Source organism: Corapipo altera, unplaced genomic scaffold (genome assembly GCF_003945725.1).
Source record: "Corapipo altera isolate COAL_440 unplaced genomic scaffold, ASM394572v1 2, whole genome shotgun sequence".
In the NCBI taxonomy this organism is placed as follows: Eukaryota; Metazoa; Chordata; class Aves; order Passeriformes; family Pipridae; genus Corapipo; species Corapipo altera.
This window is the reverse complement of record NW_020884890.1, coordinates 5,187,170-5,200,429: the sequence shown is the minus strand read 5'-3', so window position 1 is coordinate 5,200,429 and position 13,260 is coordinate 5,187,170. Positions and strand designations below refer to the sequence as shown.

General features: G+C 37.5%; 1 protein-coding gene across 9 annotated transcripts in view; it reads right to left on the bottom strand.

Annotated features, from left to right (window-relative positions):
- Positions 1-13,260, bottom strand: part of ADGRB3 (adhesion G protein-coupled receptor B3) — a 459,298-nt gene that overhangs the window by 241,205 nt on the left and 204,833 nt on the right. The window lies entirely within an intron of this gene.

The following is a 13,260-nucleotide window of genomic DNA, read 5'->3' as shown; positions in this document are numbered from 1 at the left end:
CATACACAGCTTCAAAAGCACCTTTTTTTTCATCCTCCCAAGCTCCAACCCAGAAGTTCCTTTCCCTGATATTCAGCTACCTCTCCAGGCTCACACTGCCTTCAGTTACACTAGCAGTATACTCTTAGTAATAGTGTAATAAAACAGAAATTTGCAATGTGTTTAGGTAAGGAAAGTGGGTGAAAATTAGAGTACATTAGGAGAGAGCTTTGACTAAGACCAGCAAGCAATGTACAGGGATTAAGAATTAACAGCCTCTGTTAATGTAAAAATGTAAGAATTAAGTCTCTTCATTATCAGTGATAGGAAGTTAAATCATGTATTTTCTTTTAAGACAGCTTACAGCTCCTAAACACAACTTTGAAATCACAGGTGATTCACTCAGTTGATGCAAACTGGTGCACCATTATTAAAGCCAATGAAGGTGTCCAGATTAATATGAGTTGAAGGTAGTGGGTTACTTGCACAGCTATCACAATAATCTTTCTGCATGAAAATACAGAATATTCTCATCAAGAGTTAGTATAATGTCTTTCTCACCATACTGCCTATTTTCTGTGCTACGTTCAGCCTGATATTACGCACTGCTCAAGAAAGCTATTTTGGCCACCACTGTGGGTCCTTGTAGTTCTCTGTGAAGGTCATTTTTTAGTGGTCTTACAGGCAGACTCATTAAAAATAAAGTTTATGAGCCGAGAGATAGTGAAATGAAGCAGCTGTTAAACTGACACTTCAGTTGTCAGCCCAACCTCTAGCTGCTTCCACTATATGGCTGCATACTTGAAAAATTACTGAATTGTTTAACTGGACTTTGACTCAGGGTCCAACTGCCTTTGTCCCCGATTTATCAGAAAGTATGATATAATAAAAATACCTCTTTACAAAGTCAGATCTCCTAGGCCCCCAGCACTGGAGTACAAATTTACTACTGCATAATAATCACTGCAAACTTAACAGATAGATGTGGTTTAAAAGAACAGAAAACAATGAACCCTCAAGAAACCTATAAAAGACTGAATAGAATTATTAATTTGAAGAGTAATTATACGATCAATCTTTTTTCATTATTTTTTAAGATTCATGGATTCATGGCTAGGTACTAGTAATGATGTCATCAATACATTTTATGGTAGAAGGAATATAAGAACCCAAATTAGGAAGCCTTATATAGAAGTGAGGAAAGACAGTTTGAAATAAAAATATATCCTGAAATTGCTCCTAATCTGCAAACCACTTTGCTTTGTACCTCCACAACCCAACACTAATATTTTATAAAATATTTTTCATAATACTTTTAAGATGCAGAAATTGTAAGAACATTCACATCACATCTCTAACGTGGTGTCATTGTGAGATAGAGCTTTCTTTCAGATTTGAGGAAAACTCCGTTACAGGTTGTTTTTTTTCTGATAATCAATAGACAGTCCTTTAACTCTTCTAGCACAGAACTTTCATTTACTTTCCCTCAATATAATAAATTATTTACAGTTTATTCATTTATTTCCAGGTTGTTTCAGTGTTCTAGAATATTATTTCATCCATCTTTTAAAGGAAACAGAATAAGGTCTAAAGATAGGGCTATGCATCTTCAGTTATGCATCTGAATATTTATAACCTAACATCATGCAAGAGATTTTTTCTTTTCCATATTCAGCATTTTATGAAGGGCACTGCTAAAACAATACAAAATAATTTTCCACTTTGTCATCAGTGAAATTAGTTAGTAGTCTCAATCTCAGTCATGATAACATACACAGTTCCTGCAAAGAGGAAGGCAATCATATATTCCCTTTTTGTATATCAGGAAAGGGAAAAAAAGTAATTGGTACATATTGTGTCAAAGAATATTAAAGATATAAGTTAAGGAAAATTTTTCAACTGCAAAGGCAAGGATGTACCTGAAGAAACTATGCACACTTCCATATTGGAGGCCTTAATAACAACCAAGAAAAAGAAAATGCGGGAATAACAAGTACAGCTGATTCTGATAGAACCAGAGTTTGGATTGGATGATCTCATTCATTTCCTTTCAGTTCTACAATTCTGTAACAGGTCCCTTCAAATGTTCTGAAACTCAGACTAAAACCTCCTATAATTCACCTCAACCAGAAAAGCTGAAGTGTAAGGAGTACCCAGAAACTGAACTTTTGCCTTCCTGCTTTTATACACTCGCTGTGTGCAATCTGCTGCACCAAGTTTTTGCAGAACTGTGCTTCAAGCTGTCTCAGTGCACTCAGCTGAAACCACTGCAACCTTGTGCTTTAAGAAACTTATTCTAAATTTATACTGATGAAAAGAAAAATTAGCATTACTTCACCATATAGAAACAGTCGTCCCACTGTCATATACTTCCAAATATTCTTAAGTAAAATATTCCTCACAATAGTGATTTGTTTTTAGAGAAAAGGAGGTAGATTAATCACACAGAATCCTGTGCTGTTCTAGACATTAATCTTAGGTAAATCGAATCTCTGCACAGATGTCAGGAAATTGTGCTCTTCTATATGTGATGAGGTGTATAAAAGCATCTTCGAAGAAAACCTTGTCTGAGATCTGTGGAGGTCAAAAACGCTTTTGGAAGAAGAATGTGAACAGCTCAGAGGGATGCTTGGTGCTTTTCGTACCTTTTTTCTCCATTCTCATAAGAAAACTCCTACTATGTTGCTCAAGAGATTTTTTTTGCCAGTTTATCCCATTACATAATTCCTTTTTTTTTTAATCATGATCATCGTCATGAATATTGTCAATTCTAGTCCTTGAACTATAAGTACTAAATAGGTAACAGTGAAAGTTATTATAAAATTTCAGTATTTTAATTTGTGCATGGATCCAACAAAACATTTTAATACATATTTTGAATAGATAAGACTGTTCTTCAGTGGAGTAACAAACGACTCTAGGGTCGAGGAATGAATAATCATTAAATGGACCACTTTTTTTTTTTCCCTATACTTATCATTATGCTTATTGACCAAGATTTCTATTATTGTTTTATTAAATACTGCTCTTAAATGCTCCAATTATCTGTGATTAAATTCTGCTCACGTTGGCGTGCTGTGTGAGAGATCTTGCCGTTGTTATTGTTGTTTCAGTTTTTAACCAGAGGGCATGTCTTCAAGATTTGTATTATCTATGTCTAATGCAACCTGACAAGAGCAAGAGTTGAGAGGAAAACAGAATGACGACTCTGAGAAGGTTGTTTTCATTCTATGACAGACATAACATTGCTTGAGGTAAAGTCTCCTGGTTCTCCATACTGACCGAATGGCTGAGGCTAGGGGTCACAAAGGAATGTAGTTCAAATGAGTTGTCTTTCTTTTTTTATGCTCCATGGTCATCCTGGTAAGTATGTGTCCCTAAAACATAAAGTCTGATTAAATGCTTCAATTTATGTGCCTATTTGATTTTAACCAATTTCTGTATTTATTTGGTTTTGTTTCTATGCAGTCATTCCCATGACATTCACTTCTGTTTGCAGGACAAACCAAAATGGTTTCTTCAAGAAAATTAGCATTATCAGGGAGCTCTAATTTCTGCATGGGAGTACTGCATTAAGTAATAAGCACGAAAAATCCTTTCTGTCTCACATACTTAACAAACCTGAACTAAAACATGGTGGGGGAATGCAACAAATGAAATAGTGGACAAAAAAGCAAGGGAATGGCTGTAAGTGTAAGATGCTGTGACCACTTTTTTGCCTCTAGCTGCCAAGCCAAATTCGTGCAGTCATTCTGCAGCTAATGCTGCATTCAGTTGGAGTGAAGGTTCCTGCAGTTCTTGTAGACTTTAAGGGAAAATTAGATTAATTCTTTCTGTATTGAGTTCTTAAATGGCCTTCTATTGCTTTACTTCTGGCGAGACCCCAGTGTAGTTCACGTGTGGCTGCAGTGTTGATTGGTTTGGAATATCAATATGATCAGGGAACACTCAGCTGCTCATTGCTGCAGACACAGCAGCAGCCACAAACACAGGAGCACATTTCATTTAACACACACATTACTCTTTGGTAAATGTGTCTCCTCCAGACATGGAAAAATTATTATAGGTCCTCAGATGATAGTGGGGACTTTTCTTTGAATTTAACAAGGGGCAATGGTTGGCTATTAAAAAGAGGATATTCAAAAGCAGAAAGGAAGAAAAGCAGCTTTCCAGGTTGAATTGTGTTTCCAAGTTGAATTAAATTGTGATGTGCTTGTGTAGAAAAGCAGGTAAATGTTTTCTCCCATTGTATAGTATCTCTAAGATTAATGTGCATGTATATGTTGGCAAGATCATAGAATCATAGAATTATTTAAGTTGCAAAAGACCTTTAATATCATTGAGTTCAACTGTTAACACAGCATATCCAAGTCCACCACTAAACCATGTCCCCTAGTGTCACATCTATACATCTTTTAAATAACTCCAGAGATGGAGACTCCATCACCTCCCTCAGTAATCTGTTTCAAAGCTTGACAATCCTTTCCAGGAAAAATCTTTTTATTATATTTAAACTAAACCTCCCCTGGTGCAATTTGAGGCCACTTCCTCTCATTCTGTTACTAGTTACCTGGGAGAGGAGACTTCTTTTCACGTAGCTGTAGAGAGCAATATGGTTCTCCCCGAGCCTCCTCTTCTCCAGGCTAAACAACCTCAGCTCTCTCAGCTGCTCCTCATAAGACTTGTGCTCCAGACCCTTCACCAGCTTTGTCGCCCTTCTCTAGACACGCTCCAGCACCTCAGTGTCTTTCTTGTAGTGAGGGGCCCAGAACTAAGGTGTGGCCTCACCAGTGCCAAGTACAAGGGATGAACACTGTCCTCCCTCATCCTGCTGGCCACACTATTCCTGATACAGGCCAGGATGCCACTAGTCTTCTTGGTCACTTGGGCTCACTGATGGCTCATGTTCAGCTGACTGTCGATTAGCATCCCAAGGTCCTTTTCCACTGGCCAGGCTTTCCAGCCATTTTGCCCCCAGCCTGTAGAGGTGCATGGGGTTGTTGTGACACAAGTGCAGGACCCAGCACCTGGCCTGGTTGAACCTCATACCTGGTCCATTGATCCAGCCTGTCTAGACTCATTGGTAGAGCCTTCCTGCCTTCCAGTAGATCAACACACCTATTCAATTTGGTGTCATAGGCAAACTGACTGAGGGTGCACTTGATCCCCTCATCCAGGTCATAAGTGAAAATATTAACGGGACTTGACCCAGTATCCTGGGGAAACCCACTAGTGACCAGTTGCCCACTGGATGTAACTCCACTCACCACCAGTCTCTGGATGCAGCCATCCAAACAGTTTTTTACCCAGTGAACAGTGCACCCATTCAAGTAATGGGCAGCCAATTTCTCCAGGAGAATGCCATTGGAGACAGTGCCAAAGACCTTACTGATGTCCAGGTAGACTACATTCACCAGAGGTTTTAACTTTCCTTAGAGGTTTTAACTTGTTATAAAAGATCAGGTTGGTTAAGCAGGACCTGCCTTACCTAAATCCATTCTGGCTGGGCCTGGTCCCCTAGTTGTCCTGCACATGCCATGTGGTAGAACTCAGGATGATCTACTCCAGGACCTTCCCCAACACTGAGGTCAAGCTGACTGGCCTGTAGTTCCCTGGATCCTCCTTCCAGCCCTTCATGTAGAAGAGCATCACATTTGCTAACTTTCAGTCAGCCCTGGACTTCCCTGGTTAGCCAAGACTGCTGACAAATAATGGGAAGTGTCTCAGGGAGCACTTCCTCTAACTCCCTCAGTACCACTGGATGTATCCCATTCAGTCGCATAGACTCATGTGTCTACATAGTTTAGCAGATCACTGACCATTTCCCCTTGGATTATCGGGGCTTCATTCTGCTCCCTGTCCCTGTTTTCCAGACTGGTTACCTGAAGAGCAACTGGTCTTATGAGTAAAGACTGAAGCAAAGAAGGCATTAAGTACATCAGTATTTTTCTCATCCTACATCATTATGTTTCTCATCCTACATCATTATGTTTCTCCTGCATCCAGGACAGGATGGAGATTCTCCTTAGCCCTCCTTTTGTTGCTAACGTATTTATAGAAATACTTTTAATTGTTTTTTACAGTAGTAAAAATTATAAGTTAATATATATATTAAGTTCTAGTTGGGCTTTGGCCCTTTTGATTTTCTCCCTACATAACATCATGACATTCTCACGGTCCTTCTGCGTTGTCTGCCCCCTTTTCCCCAACGTAATTAAGGCATCTTTTTTTCCTGAGTTCCAGCCACAGCTCTATGTTCAGCCAGGTCAGTTTGAGGTGTATGTTGGTGAAATAAAGCACTATAATGTCATGAATGGAGAAGGTACTAGAGTAGCTTTCATCACATTTCACTTTACTGATCCTAAGTTACTAATTTCTGGTGCCTATTGTAACACAGACAGTTATGAAAAAAAGCATTCGCTTGGGATGGAGCAGTTGGTTTCTATACTACATAGTTCATATGAGTGCCTGAAGTATGGGGTTATTTCCTCTCTTTGGCTAAGAGCATATATATTTACAAAGGATGAAGTAGATCTGTTAGAAGGCTGTGAAAACTGTACTAACTTTATAACGTGGTGTTAAAAGCACTCAAACCCACAACATTTCATCCCATGCAATAAGTTTGGCAGGCCAGAGCAGGTGAAGCTTTCTCAGAACCAAATGAATGCCTTCACCATTAAGGCAACAGTGATACTGAAGTCATTAGCTTTTTTTTCCCTGAAGTTTTAATCTTCTGTGTAGAATGGGAAAATGTTAGTGAGGCAGGGGAAAACAGTTGCCTGTTGCACTCTCTTGATCAGTTGCTCTCTGATGAGAGAAAAGTTTGTCATCCTCCAGTCAAGATAAAATAGAGCTGACTCCTACATATTCTGGGCTTACAAGGGAAGCAAGGCAAGGCATTTACCGATATAACAACCCTGCCTGTCAAAGGCTGCAAAGGTGAAGATGAACAGCTGGTGTATACCAGTGTAAGTACAGACTGAGGCCGAACAAAAATCTTGTTATTGAGGCCCCTGCATTCAAATCTATAAAACTAAGCCTGGCTGCTTTGCTCTGCAGCTATATAAAAAGAAATGAAGCACTAAACTAGCAAAAAAAAAAGGACCAGTAAATTTTTTAGGAGGAAGCCTTTCATTCCCCAGAGTACAGCAGTCATTTCAGTGAGGAGTACATGGACAGGCTGATATGCTGCCCTTGTAATATAATTTGGAAAAACAAAATCATCTCTAATGAGCTGCAGCTGAGCAAATCATTATTCACCTCAGAGTTCTTTTTATCAAATTATATTTTAGCCAAGCACTTGCAAAATTATGACTAACACTGCTGTGGAAAAAGTGGAAACAAAATTATAGTATGAGCAGAAGCAGCCGAAAAGCATTTTTATGGCTATATTATTAGTTTCATATGTAAAGATTCACCTGCATAAGTTCCCATGCTTAAATGCTAATATTTTGACATCAGTGTGATAATTCATATGCAGATTTTTCCTTTGTAACTCTCAAGAGTTAAGAGATGTTTTAGTTTTCCCACTTTCTCTTTCCAATAAAAAGCACCCCATTTTGCAGGAATGTGTTATATTGGGCGTTATATCACTCAAAGTGGCACTGTGTTCAGCTCTGGGGCCCTCAACATAAGAAGAACATAGACTTGTTGGAGCAAGTCCAGAGGAGGGCTACAAAGATGATCAGAGGACTGGAGCACCACTCCTATGAGGAATGGCTGTAGGAATTTGGACTGTTCCGCTGGGGAAAAGGCTCCAGGAAGACCTCATAGTAGCCTTTCAGCACCTTTTTACAAGGTCATGCAGTGATAGGACAAGGAGGAATGGCTTCACACTGAAAGAGGGTACATTTAGACTAGATATTAGGGAGAAATTCTTTACTGTGAGTGTGGTGAGGCAGTGGAAGTTGCGAATGCTCCATCCTTGGAAGCTCAAGGTTGAACAGGGCTTTGAGCAACCTGATCTTGTGGGAGGTGTCCCTGGACATGGCAGTGAGGGAATGGAACTAGATGAGTTTTAGGGTCTGATCCAACTGAAACCATTCTATGATTCTAAGAAATTACTACCTTAATTTTATCATGGCAATTTAATGTAGAATTTCATCACCAAGGTTAGAAAGCTGTGCTACATAGCTTTATATAATGGACTATATTAGTAGAGATTTTCTGATAATGTTGGAGATGACCCTCAGAAACAAAGTTTCTAGATGACAGGCTTTAGCTTGAGTCATTATTTATGAGCACAGTACAAATCTCTTCCAAACTAGTGTCCAAAAGACATATAGAGGAAATCTCACTTTAGGCAAAAGGGTTATTCCAGTGTGTGATAAGACAGTTATATATTACTAATATTTTTTAAGAAGATCCCTCAGAATTTATTTTTTTTTGTAATTCAATAAATCCTATTACTTAGTATGAATGCATAATAGAGGAGAAAATAGAAATAGCCTTATATATTCAAGCATTTTCTCCATTTTCACAAAATCAGTTTCTAATACTCCATGGTGAGATCTTATTCATTAATGGTATTAATTTAAAATGGTAATAAAGGCTTCCATAATCAATTCCTAAAGAGCTCATAAGCTATGAAAACTCATTGCTCTTCTATAATTAACTATTTTAATTCCATTTTTATTTCTGCATTTAATCCCATTCAAGTCTTTTGTTTCCTCGTTTTTAGATTTTGGGCAGTTGAAGAGGGCATGAGTGGATTCTTGTGGCAGTCTGGTTTTTCACTTTGTTTTGTTTGTTTTGCTGTTTTTTCTAATTCAGGTGCCTATTATCTGTAGAATGGATTAAGAATAGATGAAGAAGACTTTAACTATGCCTCTTGGAAGCAGGATAATGTAGGATATTCCCAACGCTGGGGTCTTGCTTCCTAGTCTTATTTCTTGTAGTATACAAAATTCAATAGGCTTCAAGAGAATATGGAAGTGATATTAACTCTTATTTGAGGTACCATCTGAAATAGGCCTGTGGGCTCCTAATCGCTCATTCTATTCTTGGTCAAGTAGTCACTCATATCCAATCACAGCATGAGATTTCTTTGTCTGAGGAAAGACTTTGACCTGTTTATCCAAATAAAGTAAAAAAACCCAAATAACACTTCAGATGACACTAGTCCAAATTAATCAAATACTAGCGAAAGCAAACAATTCTACATCAAATAATTAGGCAGACCATTTTCTGCTTCCAGATCAAAAGAAGATAATTAGTAATGAGGAGCATACTTCATAATATCATACAGACTATGTTTGGGTCATTAGATCATCATCTAATCTGCCTTTTTACATATAACAGTCCATTAAGCTAGCAACAGACACACTTTAAAGAGATTAAAATGTGTTAGTTAGACTTAAGGAGGTCAGTTTTCAGAAAATGAAACTGCATGCCAAGGGTAGAGAATAGACTTTAGAAACTTCTGCTACAGCAGTAATTGATTTGGCAAAATGATCTGAAAACCCAAATCATGTCTATCCAACAGAGGGGAGAAAATCCTCCAAATTCCAAAAATTTAATCTGGAATTAGAGAAAGCAAGGAAATTCCTCTCCATTAACTAAAACCTGGTGATCAGTATGTGACCAAGAACTATCCAGAAGGAACTAGATTTTATTAAATGTATGACTTTACTTCATCTCTATCCACAAGAAAAAAGACACTTTGAAGAATTTCTTTGTTGTTATCTCCTCTTTCTCAAGGAGACATTTAACAAATTGCATGTCATTGGGCAAAATATTCCTTCTTAGCTGCAAGGATGACTGTTAGCAGTCCTGAAACACCATGCTTGACTAAAAACATTTTCTTAATGCAAAGCTGCAGGAACTGCAAGCACATTACGACAATGCAAGAAAACTAGAACAAAATCTGATATATAGTCTGTGATGTTTCTTTTTCTGTTCATCAAGTTATTGCTTGATCCTCCAGGTTATGATTCCAGAAGGCAAAGCATACCTATTTATCACTTTGCATTTTCTACTTATAGTGCTCTAGGAAGAATAATCCTAATTAGGTTCTTTAAGTATTATTATTAGAGCTAAGCAAATAATTTCCTGAAGGTTTATTTCATGGATTTGGGTATTTTTGTCCCTTAATACGTTCAATTAATAAATTTTCATATTAGTCAACCAGCTGTATAAGCTGGTCAAACAGTATTTGCTGAATTCATTTGATGACTGATTTATATCAAATGTTGGATAAATTATTCATGACTAATTGGTTCCATTATTCAAAGAGATCTAATTGTTATCCTGAGTTTCAAAAGGAACCTGTATTCCATAGTGCACAAGGTAAAATAAACTAATGAAAGTGCAGGCTGTACGTTTGTGGCATAGCTGAAGTGCATCATTCCATTAACTGCTTTTACTCGAGCTCCTATACATGAATTGTGTAGGGCACTGTGCCCTTGAAAGACATAAACTAACTGCAGATATTCACAAGTCAAACCATTCTCCTTACTATTTCATCATGTTCAAGTGCATAAGTCTATTCAGAAGCCCTGTAGTTATTATATTTTTACCATGCCAGGGATTTTCTGTGCTGTCCTATGGAGAGGCAGGAACATTAAGATGGAAAAGTGGCTAAGACACTAACTCAGAAGACTGGAGATAAATTTCCCGCTTAATTGGTCTCACTCAGTTCCCCATCAACAAAAAATGGAGATGTGGTGCACTAGCTGGGTTTCTGCTACTTTAATACTGCTTATTAAGGGTGGAGCTTTGTCCCATGTCACTTCCAGGTGAGTAATAAAAAAAATTGTAAAAATAAAAGAAGCTTTGTGCATGAGGCAGAGAACCTACTGTAGTTACACACAGTAAGGAAACAGTTTTCAGGGGTCAATCACCTGTAGTTATGTGGTAAAATTCTACACTATACAAAGAATTCCGGTTCCCTCAAGCTAAACTCTTTAGCCCTCCTCTGTCCCAGAAAACTATGCTTTTATTGCCTGCTGACAATGGTCTCTCTGCTATGCTATCCTCTAAAGGATGGTAGGCATTGTTTGGTAGAGTTCTCACCGTTATGGTCTTAAATGATGTCAGGGAGCATGCTAACAGATACACAGTTAAACAGTGTAGATGACTACAAGGACAGTTTTTAAGCTTGGGCAGTCGCCCTGTTTAGTTTTATTTACTAGTGTAACTAAACTTCCAGTCCAGCACCTGTGTAGCCAGGTTAGCAGGGTCTGTGGCCAAAGCAGTATTTTCTGGCTCCTATCATATGAAACACTTTTCTTTATAGAGTATTTTCTTAGGCACAGCATACATGATTTCTGGGCTCGTTCTGGATCATATCTGGCTTGTTTGAAGGGCAAAGAGACAGGCACCTGTCTGTATTCTATGCTTTAACGTATTAAGTATTGTAAGTATGCATATCAACTGCTTTAAATCAACTTCAGAAACATCGTTTTTTTTGAAGACCTACTTTTCTTTTATGTATTTCAGATAATAAATGAAAGGAATTCAGCTCAGACTCAGATTTTATGGGAACACTCACAGAACTGAGTGACAACCCCCACTCCTGGTCTGAGTTAGTAAAATAATTTTACTGGTAAATTAAGCACACTGAGGCATCTCATAATTGCTTTCATAAGCACACATATTTATTATAGCAACACCGTCTGTCAGCAGCTTCCTTATAAAGCCCTATTTTCAGGGATTTATGGGACTAACATATGTATCGTGGGGGGGACAAGCCTACATTTGCAGGGCGATGACCTTATAGGTCGTTACCTCTATTTTCTCTGATTCTTTAAATATGCTGTGTTGTTCACTTTGAGAAGGAGTAAGATGTAAGATAAGCTAGTTTTCTTTGTGAACAGTTCCCAAGTGTAAAAAGGAATCCACTTTTCTCCTTTAATTTTTATACATATAAGCTGGACTGAAATTTTGTGTAGCATTAAGATATGTTTAGGTGCTTGTGTAATTTTAAAGAAGCTTTACCTATTTTTAGGCATTTCTCTGGCAAAAAGAATATTTCATAGTGTGGTCTATTCATATTTAATATTTTGAAAAAGGAAATATAGAAGAAAATATAAATCTGATCTGGGTTAGAAATGCCTTCTTTTATGCAACAGTGACCCTTTCTTGCCAGGCAGACTTGCAGCTCTTGAAAAACTATCAGTGCCTCACCAAAAGTTAGCCAGTTAAGTCAAACCACTGAACAGCATTTCCCACTCCTTAAGCTACAAACCAGCTTAGACATAATATATTCAGCTGTTGCAAAAGAAATAAAATACCAAAAATATTAAATGCAAAACAGTTACAGCCAACTCAATGTGTTTTTTGAGCACGAACATTAAGAGGAAAGATAAACATGCAGAAAGCTATATAAAATAGAAAAGTTTCTATGTAGCAGGGAAAATTCCTTTGACAATGTATTCTGTCTTGTTTTAAAAATTATTCTTGCTTTGATCTACCCTGAAACTGAATCCTAGGCCCCAAATAAGTTGGATCTAATGAAATAGAAATGCAGCTCAAAGGTATTCATCAAAATCTTCTCTAAGTAGCAATCCAGATTTGAGTGATGACAGCCAGGTTACTGCTTTTTAAGCCCCCAAAGATTTTTAAACATGTTACAGAAATGTTGCACTTGGTTGAGAGGTTGGAAGTTATGAAGCACAGCGCTGAATTAGTGTCCCTCTGCTGAATGACAAATGGGGCAGTGGCCTTTGGAAAAGGAGTCAGAGCAATAAGAGTGTCAGTAAAATATATCATGCAGGCAAAAACCATTGTCCATGAGAACCTTCAAAGGCATGCTTCCCACTATACTATTAACCTGGCTGAATGCTTCGGCTATGGAATCAGAGTGTAATCAATATACCTAGCATATACCATGGCGGTATATTTCTAATTCACAATGTATTACATCCATGCATGTAAACGTATTTAGGCAGTAGATAAATGTATAATGCATATGCTTGCAAAGAAACTTTTTGTTAGGTATACTGTAAAACATCACATAATAATTCATCTACAGTTACTTTATTTTTTCGAAGACACTGCAATTGCTTTACCCTATAATAATTTCCTATTGTTACATTCAAAGGCGAAGTTCTAAATTCAATAGCAAAAAGAAATATCGTTCCTGGCTTTCTAGTCTGCAATTAAAAAATTCATGGTATTAAAAAATCCTCAGCAAGTCAGTCTTCTAGAAAATCTTATTTATTCGTATCTTATTTTCTAATAAACCAAAATATGTCTTACCTCTGAAAAAATTACCCCTATAAAAATTTCACACAGTGGATATGAAAGAAGTGAATCTTATTAATTTTTCCACTTCTACAG